The following is a 14,893-nucleotide window of genomic DNA, read 5'->3' on the forward strand; positions in this document are numbered from 1 at the left end:
AGGCAATGGGCAGAGACTGACACACAGGAAGTTCCACCTGAACAGGAGGAAGAGCTTCTCTATCGTGTAAATGACCAGAACAGATTGTGACTGGAACAGATCCAGTCCAGAGAGGCTCCACAGAGGTTGTGGAGTCTCTCTCACTGGTAATATTCAAGAATCATCTGGACACAGCCCTGTGCAATATGTTCTAGTATGATCCTGCTTGAGCAGGGAGGTGGAACCTGATGACTCCCTGTGGACCCTTCCAACCTGACCCAAACTGTGACTCTGTGATATGTGGGGTGTACACGGTGAGTAAAGGGACGCAGCTGGGAGAAGGGAAAAATCCAACCTCCCTACCCCCCCACAAAACAACAACAACAACAACAACAACAACAAGAAAAATCCTAAAACAATATTGGTTTTCACTTTGCATAGATACCTCCTGATAAGAATTTTAATACAACATATATGAAGAGCAAATTCCTCTTTTATTTGCAGTGATAGCTAAAGGAAATATTTTGACTGGCAGGAAGTCAGTTCATGTTCTGACATACAGCTTTTCATTAGTATAGTGTTATATAAGTTCAGCATGAATCCCTGAGAGCAAATCCCTTGTATATCCTAGCACATTGTTCTTTTCACTCCTGACTGCTGAAATCCTAATTGAAATCTTATGTTTATTTATTTATTTTCCAGATCTTTCTTTGTCTCACTCAAACCTCAAGTGATTTCATTATGATTTCTATCTTTCAATGACTACTTGACCAGCTCTGAAGCTTGCTTTATCCACACTAATGCAAATACTCTGATGAGTTTCACAGGTCCAACTATACAAGTGGCAAAGACTCATTTCAGTGTGTTTGCAGGGTTGGACTTTTGGTTGGTAAATTATTCAGGTTCTAATATTAAAGATATTGTTATTTAACTGGTAGATTGGTTGAATTATATAACTGCAAGGAGCTATGATTTTTTGTTGTTAAAATCCTATGATGAAATGTTTGAGCAATGAAAATCATCAGGATCTGGCTGGAATATTGCAAAAGATGAAGCAGCAGGTACAGATTTCACTTGACAAAGGAATTGCAATGAGCCAGCAAGAGAAAGGTTCAGTTCAGCAGGAAAATGGATGCTACGGTGGCCGGCAAAGCGTAGTAATGAGAACACTTTCTATCAACACACTACCCTCCTCCACAAAAAAACCCCAAAAACACAACCAACCAAAGAAACCAACAATAACCACAAAATAGTAATTATACTCTATATTTTACTAAGTGGGGAAATCAGCTTTATCCAGTCAATTCACCAAGGTACCTCAGGAACATTAATCATTTGGAAGTATGTTAGGAAGAATCACACCTAAAAAGAAACCTTCATTGCCCTTTCTGCAAGTGGAAGAAAGCTCCATGTAAATCATCCCCTCTGCATCATGGCATCACTTTTGCTGTGGATTATGGAGTCACACAAAAAATTTCTTCCCTCCAAAAAACTAAACAGAAGATGACCTGAAACTCAAGTTGTACCTCATGATAACATTATGTTAATGATAACATTACATATCTGACTCACCCAGAAGGAGTTGCAATTTTTTTTTTATTTCTAAGTAGTATTTTAAGGATTTGTGGTAGCTTTTTTCCCTGATGGAAAGACAGAAAGAAAAGAAAAGCTCATGAGAAAATCTCATTCAGTATTTTTCTATACTCAAGGGATTCAAAGGCTTGGAGAGACTCATATTTTTACTCTTTTGTAAACAGAAATGAAAATAAAGCTATCTTATTTCATGACCACCCTGCAGCTATTTAAATTAATGCATATTATTATACTGATATTCTAAGGTATAGATGTACAAGTTACTTAGCAAGTCTAAGCATCTCAGAGTAGCAGCAAATTACACTGTTGTACAAATTATTGAGCTATTTGGATATGTTTGAAAGCATAGTACCAGAAAACGTTGAAACAATAATAAAGAAGGACTTAACACGGAACTTTTTATTTCAGGCAGTTATATGTTTCTCCAGTCATATGTATACATGAATTCAAACAGATACAGACATACATATGAATGTATTTGGATACAGTTTTTAACACAGCACAAAATTCTTAACACAGCAACCACATCCCTGCCATGGGGATCAGAAATATGCATCAGAATTAAACAATATTTTAACTTTTCAAATTCAGAAAAAAATTCTCCTAAAGTTGTCTCACTAACCTCTGTTTTGAAAATCTTATCCAATGGACAGAGAAGGAAGCCCAGACTAAAAGCAGTAAATTTCACTTCTCTGGTAATACAGGTAATTTCTGATTCTGCCAGGATAATGCATATTGAAGCAGTAAAACTGGGCTGCAATTCTGTACCATTTAAAGGAAAATTTCTTCGACACTTTATGGAAAAACCATACTATTGTCACACTGATGAGGAGATTGTTCACCTCTTTCAGAAAGCCTAGAATGTCCCCCAAAGTGCTAAATGTTTTCTAAAATAAACTTGATCTTAGAATAGATATCTCTGTTCTGAGAACTTTGGGAGCATCTATCTGTACTTATATGAATTTTAATTACACAGCACAGACATTCGTATACTCTGATTTCAACAATTCACTTGCTATTAATTATTATTTTAAAACTTCAATAATAGCATGAAATGCAATATGCATTTATTCTCAGTTAGATCTGTAAAGATCAGACTCTAAGTAAATTGAGGCAAAGTTCAATTGCTATCTTTCACTGCCTAAAATCCACAGCAAAAGAAAGGTAACATTGTCAGTGTTTTCTGACTTTAACTCAGTTGGGAGGCATCAGTGGCAAGATTCAACTGCTGAGATGCATTTGATGAAAATCTTAAAAGCAATTGAGTAGTCTAAACTGTTGACTTTTATGAATTTGTATTGCGAATTACTCTTTGAAGGCTCTTTACCTGGGAGACTTTGAACTGCCATTGTTGTGCTAAGCTTCCTGTATTTGGAGATAACAAAAAATTAACTTTTCAAAGATTCAGTAGTCTGGAAACTGGGAAGTTATTTAAAAGGTTTAGTTCCAAGAGTATAGCAAACCCTCAACCCTTAATGACTGGAGAAAATCTTTAATGCTTATCATCCAAATAAGCACAGGTCTATTCATTTTTTTTTCAACAGATAATCTCAGCTCTTTCATTTGTGGATTAGTTGGATATTGTTTTCACAAAATTTTATGGATGATTTGATATGGGCTTTGAAATGTGGTGGGGCCCTGCTGTATTTCCTTCATTTTCCTTTTATCCCTGTAGAACTTTTTTACACAGTAATTAGGAACATAAAAGTAGCTTCATGGTGAGTTTATCCCTTTCATTTTTTAAGGCATTCCCTGAAGGTAAGACACATTTATTATTATTATTATTTATAAACATAAAGGATCTGATTCTGCATGGTAATAAGTACTTTTAGCTCCCTTCAAAACTAACAGGGAGAGAGGTTTTTTGGCGTATTGTAAAAGACACCCTGCAGGATGCAAATCTGTGTTCACAGTGATTTAAAAAGACAGTATGTATTTTGAGTCACATTTCTGCACAAGAAATCTATTCCTACATGACCAAAGAACTAATCAGGCACTCACCTTCTTTCCTCCTTTCTTGTGGCACATGAGACCATATATTTAATAAAACCATATATTTAATAAACTCAGAAGATACATAGTTCAAGGTAGCAGGATAGCCACTGCAGTGCAAGCCTATTCAATCAACCTAGTAAGACAAGTAGATGTGGGGAAAAAACTCTTTAGTATCTCAAGCTTGCCTGAACTTGCAAAAAATGCAATTGTTTTTAACACCTGAAATACAGATGTTTGAGATTTTGCCTTTGCCTCAGCATCCAATGTAAAGTTTGAAAAGAATATGCAGCTTTTCCAGAGGCTCTTTGTTATGATTAGGGCTTTTCACAGAGTATTTCACAAGAATATTTAATTTTCAGTTTTGCATAGTAGAGGGCATGTAGAGTCCTAACAGCTATCTAAAAACTTAGAGTGCTAGCAGAGACGCCAAAGTATGAAATTCAAATCCAGGATGCAAGTGTCTGACATGAAACCTCAATATGATACAAAGATTGTGTTCTTTCAAGAAAAAAAAAAAAAAATAGCAAGATACTTATTTTAAAAATATAAAGTACCAAAATGAGACTTTAGCATTTTTGAGACAAACTGACAGTTTGAAACTGCATAAAGGATTCTAGAAAAAATGATAATTCTTTCCTTTACAGACACTGTCAAGTCCACAAATGTGAACAAAATGTTTTGGTTAGCCAGAGCCTACCTGCCACACTGAGAAGCCTTAATATCCTCAGCAGCCATAATACAGATCTATTCTCAGGTCAGAGGACAGAGTCAGCAGAACAGAGCTGAAAATTGCTAAGCCAAATATCAGAAGAACAGCTCCAGTTAACATACAGTTTGACTAGGACAACATTTATGGTCACTAATAATTTTCTAACACACCTAATCTTCAGATGAGGAGTGGTATAACATACAGCAAGAAGGACAGAAGTCCACAAAGCTGATGGAAATGAGTGAAAATCCTTTCCTCTCTAATTGACAGGATCTAATGCCAGATGGTCTTGCCCTTTAAACAACTGTTCAAACACACATATATAGTCTGGGAGGTGAGGAACAGACAGAATGTACTATTAGTACTGATTTCCAGCTGTTGACTAGGGGTAATAAGATTATTTAAGTTTCCTCTTCCTTTCTCCATCCCTTCTATCTTCCTCAGCCTGTTAACCTACTGCCTCATACTTCGCCTCTCTGAAGGGATATTTACTTAGACTGACTGGCAAAAAACATAGGTAATGCGACCCAACACAAGGCTCTTCTAAATACTCCCTCTCATTGTAATTATATCTTATCTGAAAAGAAGTATGAAAGATGTTTAGCACACAAAGACTTAAAACAAATTTTGATAGGTTTTATCTTACTTCTAAAATACAAAGTAAAATTCAGGTCATGATTCTAACAAGCTGGCTAGGCTTGTTGGATGTCCACACATCTTAACTCCCAGACTCCCAGAGTAGCCCTGACCAGGGATATTTCTGCATTCACCATAGCATTACACCAAGCAAAGCAAACTAGGAGAAAAATATGGAACCAACTAAACTAGAGACAGTCAAAAACCCATTCAAAATCCACAAAACAACTGGACATAAATATATTCAAGCAACACTACAAGAGTAAAAATAAAAGAAAGTATATTTTTCTTTTCCTCCACACAGCTGCAAGATACAGACTGGCAGGCATCAATATCAATTCATGGGATGAAATACTGGAAGTGTTCAGCAAACCCAGGAAGATGGAAATCACAAAGATAAAAGTTGAAAAGGTGTTTCAAAAAACTACTGGAACACAATTTTTCTTTTCCATTGAAAACAATTGCCCTTTGTTCATCAGATGTCAATCCAACTCGCTACAGCTTTCATAATAAGGGCTTATGAGTAGGTGTAAATGAAAGAAGTGTCTCTGTCATTTAAATTGAAATGCTCTTGCAATTCCTTGGTATGTAAATTGCAGATTATGTTATACCTTGATAGAGGTGGTATAAATAGATCTGCCAGAATCTAAAGGGACCTTTTGAATTGCTCTGAATAACACACACCTTGTCTGAATTTGGCCTTGAATACAGACACAGGGGCAAACACAGAAAGGTTTAACTGCTGGAGATAATTAAAATGTAAAAGTGCAGAAATGAACAAGCACAGAAAGGAAGATGATACATCCTCCCTTACACTCAGGGTCAAACAAGAGTATCAGTACACTTTATGTGGAATAGAACATTTCACAAACCACTTAAGATTGAACGGGACTATGAGCAGCAAAGTGTCTCCAAATGACATCAGGACCTAACACCTTGTGAAATCCAACCCTGCTTAGTACCATTGGAGATGTAAAGCACAAAAATCCACAACACAGAAAACCTTTATAATGATGATAAGTATATTTTTTGTTATAAAAACTTCCATAGAAGCATGAGCTTGTTAGTCTTTTGGGACATAACACATGGCCTAGAATTTTACAACACCCTTGTTTCTTAACCGAGAAATGAAGCATTCTACACTTGGAAGTTGCAACACTTGGAAAATTTAACAAGTCTGCTACCAGTATACTGAACTTGTGCAGAAGTTTAATACTCTGGCCTTTCTTCATCTGTAGATGATATATGCTACGTTGGAGGATAATATTTTTTACCCTGTCCCAGTCATCAAAACTGCAACTGACAAGGAGAAACTAGAGGCTGGGCTAAATAAAAGCAGTATCCTGGCTTTAAAAGAAATGTTACATATGAATGCAGTAGAATACCTGTATTGAAAGCTACATGCTAAAATGACAGAAAAGTCATTTACAGAAAAAATTACAGTATCCTGATATGAGCAAGGATGACAGAATGATAAAACACTTAGGGGTGAATTCATAAGGTTATTTAGGTGTCAATCTGCCAATACTAACTCATTTCAATGGAAATCCCCTCCCCTCCCCTCCCCTCCCCTCCCCTTCCCTTTCCCCTTCCCCTTCCCTTTCCCCTTCCCCTTCTTCTTTCCTCCCCTCCCTTGCCCTCCCCTCTTCTCCTCTCCTCTACCCTAGGATATTTCCCACTACTCTTGTTTAGCAGTCATGCTTAGAAACATTACATTTCAAATTGTAGTCAGTGTCTACTATAAGCAACATGTAATGGCCAAAAGAGGAAAATATGAGCATAGAAAAAAGATGAAACTATAGCAGCCAATAAATCTGTGTAATAATTTTCGAAGGAAAACTGATTTTATAAGCTGTTTTAGAAAAAAGGTCTTGTTTGCATAACAAATTCTGTAGGCATTTGTGTGAAGTACGCAATCAATATAAGAAAATAGTTTTTTATCCTATTCCAAAATATAGAAAGAAGAAAGAGCACAAACGCATAACTGAAGATCTTCCTAAAGGTTTTAATTAAAATCTTTCATATCCTACCTGGGATATACAAAAAGTGTAGGTAAGTTTTAAGTGCATCCCTTTGACAGAGGACATCAGTATTAGAAACACTTTAGTTACTTTTTTAAAGTTTCCTTGTATAAAAGTTTTCTTGTGCCTCTCAAAACATCAGAAATGCCAACACCTACAGGCACTTGAAAAGTCCTCTGCTAAAGATGCTTCAATTCTGAAAAAGTTTTAAGAAAAGGAAACTATAGAATGTTCTATTAAATATGAATAGATGCTGCTGAAGAAATGCTGGTGAAAGAAGAAAAGTTAAGCAACCCACCACAGTCTTGACCTCAAGTCAATGACAAGACTGACACTCCAAATCGGTTCTGACAAAGCGTATTCCACAGCTGCATGAAGAAGGTATTGGGACACAGTGGTTTGTAATTCTCTGAACAAATGAAAGCACAACATTTTTACACTTCAGCAAAATTGGACCTGGACAATAGGGAAGCAGAAACTCATTTGGATACATGTGGTGTTTTAAAACACATCACCGGGAGCTTCAAATCGATCCAATACCTAATGGCAGGCAGCACTGAGATATCAGTACAGAGACATATGATGACCAGGTATTGTATAAGCCTGAAATCTCAGTGGTCACATTATTGTACAAGCTCTTATTTTGTGAAAGGAGGGCTGAGCGAGACCTGCAGGCAGGGAATTACAGTAATCCAGACGATGTCACAGAAGCATGAATTAATGTTTCAGTATCTCTATGCGACAACGCACTCAAATGTGTTATATTTCTCAGTTGATAATAGGAGTTTTGTTCCCCCTGAATGCATAGAATCCCCAAAGAAAAGCCCTCAATTAAAGTTTACCTCTACATTTTGCACAGATGAAGACCAAGCAGTATTTATGTGCAGTACCGAGAAGGGACAATCTTCAGACATTGTGTTAACAGCATTATTAAGCACAGTGGTCTCATCTTTTTCATGTTTAAAGCAATTTTGGGGTAGTCAGAGCTACACTTCATAAGAAATGGGGATCAGATGCTCCTATGGAGTCTGTAGCAAAATAATGTAAGTCCTCTTTTCAATAGCTGTGCAAGCTTTTTTCTTCTACTCTTCTATCTTCCCCTGGATCTTATTATCCCCTTTTGTCTACAATGCTTCATCAGAGACACAGCAGTTTAAACTGCTATATGACCTGAGAGATGACTTCTTTATCACCTCTGCACTTTTATAACATAAGTAAGTGACAGATAAATTATATACGAAAGCCTAGACTGTGACCTGAGCTAATAATTTTTGCGGGCTAAGTCTTGGCATTGTAAGTCTTGTACAGTGCTTGTTCAGGCAAAACCCACACAGGAGCAAGTAAGACTTTTTATCAGAGTCAAGCCCAAATGAAAACAGATTAGAGTCCTCAAGATTTGCCCCCCCTGGGACCTCTGAATAGAATTTCTTGCAAGCATATTGGGCCATGTTTTCTTAAGTATTCAGAAGAGTGAGAGTGCTCTCTGCTATTTTAAAAAAACTCAACACTTCTGTACCTACACTATTGGGGTATGTACCAGGAAATCCAATATGCTACATATTTGATATACAATACCACTTCAAGTTTGCCACTAAAATAAAAAAAAAACTTTTGAGTGGCAGGGCCTGTATATACAGAAGTGGGTGGTGTACCCAGGTGATCCGTGTGCTTCTGCATATTGGGAAAACATTTTCACACTTGTTCACCCTGGGGACACTACAGGAGCCTCACCCTTCTTGGGCTTTCAGATCTAGCATAACATATTTTCTTCTAACAGAACTAGTAAAAATAAAGTCAATACTGGTCATTTTGTAGCTTTCCTTCACCTTCTATATCTTTGACCTAAGTCAAGGTTGGGTTTTTTTTTTTCCGTCCTAATTCATCCATTCTTTAAAGTTATAAAGCTGGTTAAAGGTAATAGCAGTTCTGCTCAGCTCAATAAATATGGATTTGAATGGATAAAAACCCAAGCAGTTTACTATTACCATTTACATACTTCATCAAGAATTTCTATCAATGCTCAAAAGCCCTGTGAATCCTGCAAGAAACCTCTGAGCAGTTTCATTCCTCAGTATGCATAGAGTAAATACTATTGGCTTTGATATCCTAGGAGTGCTAGCCTTTCTAAGGACCATAAGTTATGTTCAAGAAGGGCACTAATTCTATTATTACCAAAAAAGCAGATGTTCTCTTATCTGCAGCTTGGAAAGTCAGCTTCATTGAAATCAACAATGCACAAGATAATTTTGCCTGCTAGTATTTTTGAATGCTTTTCCTTTGCTTAAAATCTCTTTCATTTGTCTCATGGATGTCCAGGATCCAGCAATTACCCTGAGCCCAAAACAGAAGGTTTTTCTTAGACACCATAATAATTTTTAAATAATTTTATATTTTTCTTTAGCCTACTGTCTTAAAAAGCCTTTCAAGTCATATGATTGCCTTTCAAGGCAATCAGGAGAAAAAAATAATTTAAGTCAAATCATCAGTTATACCTTAAAAATTCAAAACATACCTAACTCTTAAATTTCTGCTGTATTACATTGCCAGTGGACTTCCCTACTAAAACAGAATGACAAAGAAAGATTTTAGCAGAGTTTATAACATTCTGGTGGGGTTGGGCCTCACTGTCCCCGAAATGAGGGCCAAAAGAATTCTGACATTTTGGGAATTTGTTTACTTTTAATATGGACAGCAAAAAGAAATCTAAAATATAGCATAAATTACAAGTTCTCCTTAATTTGAAACATGCATTTTAACAATAAATGATTTCTTAGTTGGTCCTATAAAATACACGAATCAAAAGCACTGGAAATTCTCAGATATATGACAGGCCTAACCCAAAAAATAATTAAATGTCCTAAATAATTATTGTCTATTTGAGAATTACAGCAGGAATACAATCTATCAAATGAATGGAGGTATAATTGAGAAAATCTGACTCAGGAGCAAGTGCTCAGGACAAAAGATTTCTGGGTCAGACAGACTAAACAATCAGGGTTATAAAGCATCATGGCAGCAAAACCTAAATATAACCTTCGCCAATTTTACTAGTCAAAAGTAAAGACAGCTTAAAAGACAAAAAATTAACTGCTCAAGTCACATAATAAAACTGGAGAAAGCAAAAGTCCGCCTACAGGGAACAAGGCAAACAGTCAGCCTTGCATGAGGACGTTCTGAAAACCAACAAAGATTGAATCTGGTTGACATAAAGTATTCATTAATTCACAAGACAAAGGAGAAAAATAACAACTTGGTTCTATAAAATAGAATGTTTTTATTTTAACTCTTCAGATTTATGTCTATAAAAGGAAGATTAAGCACTGAAGTGAAGCCTATCCATTGCACTATGGCAGTGCCATAGGGTATCTGACGCTCCTATACATTCCATGCACAATGAGTCTTAAAAGAGGGACTGCAACTGATCCTAAGGGTGGTTTCTAGCTCTGCTGTGTCCTATTCTGGCTCCATAGTGCAGACCTCATTTTGCCACAGGTCTCCAGGAGACAGCTCTGACCAGTGTAATTAGTTGGTGCAGCTACTACCTCTATCCCACATCTTTGAAACTCCTGTGGGCATTTTCTAAAGCATCAGTATTACAAGAGAGAAACCCAAGGAACTCACAGACAAAGCTATACACATTTTTGTTCTGCTGTGAATCAGTTTTCACATCAATGCTTACAGCTCTGATATGATCAGAGCAGATATACTTCAGCAACCCATCTAATAAAACATTTCTAATTCCTGTCTGCAATCAGGCTTCTCTCACTGACTGAAATCAACTCTTTCCCCTGAGGCAACTGAGCTACATATGCTCCTGTTTACATCACACTCCATCCCTGCCCTGGCACTTCCAAACGAAGTACTAGAGATGATGGGGTCCACTGGGTCCATGTGACTCTTACGGCTTTGCAATCTACAACAATCTCATCTGTTTTCTACTTAGGTTGTAAATAAAGTATACATTCTTGTGAGCATATTTTTTAAAAAAATAGACTAGGAATTAATGAGCATTTCTTTATTGCAATCCAGTGTAAAACATTTATGTAGTGCAGTTATTTCTGATTGGTTCCGCTCGGCTGTAAATTTTGGACAAACGAGGTACTACATTGCCACCTAGTGAATAAATTCAGAAATTCAACTTAAAAAAAAATTGTCTATTGAGCTGCAGCTTTGTGATAGAGATAGCCATAAAAATAGCCATCTATAGCTCCCTTTTGATAGTCATGTGGCGTATAATCAGGTGTTTACTGACCATGTTAATCCTCGTGCCTGTGTGCGTTTGTGCACGTGTGCACTGCCCTGCCTAATCACTATGCACATACGCATAATAGACAGAGACATCAGTTTTACCCTGAAGAGTAACTGTGTGTGCACTGCCACCAGTACCAAGGAAGTAGAGAAACCTTTACGTGGTGCAGTCTGCTGTGATTGCCACCAAACCACCTATGCCTAAGTAACATTAAATATGATTTGTTAAGAGTGATGAAGCAGTCCAAATTCTGCTTGTACACACAGTGCTCACAAGACTGTGCCGTTTACTTGGACTCTGCTGCCAACAAGATGGCCTACCAGAAGATTCTCCGTAATTGCTAAGATAGATTGCAGGGATAAAAAAAAAAACCTGTGGAAAAGCTCCTGGACTGACAAATTGCAAGTGATATCTTGACAGTCACCATATGAACTTTCATGCCATGCTTAAGGCTGTTTCAGAACTTACACTGGGACACACCAATGCCAGACAAGAGGAGACTACATGAAAATGTGCTAATCAGAAATTATTAAGCCATAAGGCAGCGTTGTACTGAAAATTTTGAATGTACTTCATCACCCTGACTGCCAACAGACTTGTTTCAGAAACCATCTTCCTCACCAGCACTCTCCACCAAATAGGCAAGAACTTGAGAAGTTCAAGGACCAGTTTGTCATTATTTTTTCTAGCAGGAAACATTCAGCTCCTAAACAAAAGATGACAAAATTACTTACATGACAGAGACTGCCTGTTTGGAAAACTCTGCATTGTTACAGAAAAATAGCTGTTGGCATATTTTGTAATTGTGTCTATACAGAAGGATACATCCATACAAAAATACAATGTCTAATAAGCATGAAACAAGTGTAAATTACTGGTGGCATATATCTGAGCCCAGATGTTTTTCCTAGTATTGCTGAGGATTAGGAAATTGGGATTTCGCATTACTGGAGTAGTAAAAAAGCAAAGTATGCTTCACTAGCAGCTGGAAATGGAAGAAGTTCCTTGCAATTATGTCCTCCATTTTAAGTGCATATACACAGGCATCAAGGAGCAATTAAATGTTAAGATACAGTTTATAATGTTTTGTCCTCAAAGCCTGTTTGTCTGCATGCATGCATATATTTACAATTTTAATTGTCCTCTCAAACAGCAAAGGACAATAGAGCCAAAGGCAGCTGATCCAGCCATGCACCTATTACTAAGTCATTTGCTGATCAAGTAATTTTCAGAGGCATACCTTCTAATCTGGATTAATTCTTCTTTTTATAAAATAATCAGAACACAATCAAATACATACAGCGTATGGAACAAGATGCTGCTTCTGTTTCTCAAGTAAAACAATAAAAAAGGCTGCTTAAAAGTCCATACATATCTTAAAACACCAAATAGAGAGGAAATTCCATGTCCCATCTGGTTTCCAAGAGAATTTTATTACAAATTTTAGACACATCTTTCAGCTTCTGGGTATTACGTTTATTACATGGAATTGATCTGTAATCTGTTTTTCTCCTTGACTGAAACCTGGTTTTATGAGTGAGACACTGAAATAAAATGCCCTTTCATCTGCTAGTTCTTACAGACTGTAGGCAGAATCATAATTTCATACTATCTGTAGACTAGCAGGAGTCTATATTTGATACTTCAAAGCCAAATATGTGCAGAGATAATGAATGTAAGTTCTTTAAACACAAGCAGAGGATTGCTTATAACTAAAGCTTGTATAGTTCTAGGAGTAAACACTAGTCAAAGACGACACTTTTGTTGGTATATCTCAACAAACAAAAATTAATTGCAGGAAAAAAAGGTCAGACTTCTAAAACTCCAGACTAACTACACATTATTTGATCCATTTCATGCCTGATTAATATTCCAGATTTATTAGCAAATTACTGTACAGTAATTTGATGTATTTGATTTGATCTCTATGTATTTTACATACTTACTTACCACACATACTTAATAGATATGTCACAGAACATATCAGAAGACACAGAATATACAACAGTATAGCAGTCCACACATCTTTAGAAAAAATGCAGTGATAAAAAAGTAGCAGATTAACTTTGAAAATGTACAATAAAGTAAACTGAAATTGCTAAGATGATAAACATCATAAATTGAAATGACACTTGTCATTTTTTAAAGGAGTTGAAGCCTTTGTTTTAAAAAAAAGCATCTGAAAGAGCAGCCTATTCCTATTGTGTCTTGATGGAGACATTTTTAGCAATCCACTGGGGACTACTTCTGATATTAAAAAATAATGCAGTCCCCGATCCTCTACTTTTTTGTGTGTGTATAGTAAACAAAATTCATACTGATAGGGAATGATACACTATTAGAATGCATATTTGATCAGAGCAAACTCTGATCAGAGCAAACAATAAATAAAACATAATACACAATTTTAGAAAGTGAGTTAGAAAAGTGACGGCACTCATGTAACAACAACCATCTTTGCCCCCAGAATGGTTTTACTCATTTAAGTAGAACATTTGGACATGATCCTGATTCCAATACAAGGATTACTGAAATTAACAAATGTTAGAAGAGATTGTCAAATAAATTTTCTCTCAAAGCCTGTAAGTAGTTTCATCTGAAGTAATATTTGCTGGGATAAGCCTTCTGGACAAAATTTAATTAAATAATGCATCACTTATGGATTAAATCAAAACTTAAATTTAAAAAATAATTATATGGAAAAATCAGCCACAGTTTGTTCAATTTGTTATAACACAGGGCAAGAGCAATATCTCAGGATCCCACACTTCTCCTCCCTGCTGTCATACATGCAGTAATTTATGGTTTGATGAAAATACATTAAATGGCTACATTTTCAAAAACTTTTTAGCTGTCATATGGTTTTGTTTTCTGAAGAAACTATGCTTTATCTGTTAGTTATATGTTATTACCGTTATTATTATTATTATTATTAATAATAATAATAATAATAATATATGCATGCAATTCATTAATGGTGCACAAAATACATTAAGACACATTTTTTGGACTGAGATCATAACTTTTAAAATAGACATAGGAAAGAAAGGTACAATGGAAGAGAAAAATATTTCAAGGAAGTTCATTTAATGTGATTTTGATAGGTAGAAATGAAGAGTACTAGGCTCTTAAGAAGCAGGGTGGAAATACTTGAGTCTTCCATATCTCATTCTAGATAGCTCTTTCTCTCTGTTTTCTAATGTGTGCTGCTCTTCCTTAGCGAATCTCACAGCCACACTAAATCTCAAGTTTTCATTTGTCTTCCCTAGAGATGCTCTGTAGCTGTGCAGGCACTGGTGCAGGCACTGGTTCATGCAAGGACAGAGAGTCCTCTGAACATATTTACGCATGGATATAACTAACGTGAAAGATCCATGGGCTCAGACAGTTCTGCACATCTCTCATAAGACGCAGATCTAGAGACAGTGTGTCAGCCTGTCCTCTATTTAAGTTCAGGGTGATCTGTTTAGACTAACAGGAACACAGAATTATTTAGGATGGAAAAGACCCTTAAGATCACCAAGTGCAGCCACTAACCTAGCGCTGCCAAGTCCACCACTGAACCACGTCCCTAAGAACCCCTACAATTAGTTCACTGCTGTCTGTTCGGGGGATAATATTTCAAAGTCACGTCTTTGATTTAAGTCAATTTTTCAGAAATTAGCCATAGGCCAGGCCACACTTACAAAAGGATTTGGGTTCTTCTTCCTA

The sequence above is a fragment of the Hirundo rustica genome, chromosome 5, assembly GCF_015227805.2.
Source record: "Hirundo rustica isolate bHirRus1 chromosome 5, bHirRus1.pri.v3, whole genome shotgun sequence".
In the NCBI taxonomy this organism is placed as follows: Eukaryota; Metazoa; Chordata; class Aves; order Passeriformes; family Hirundinidae; genus Hirundo; species Hirundo rustica.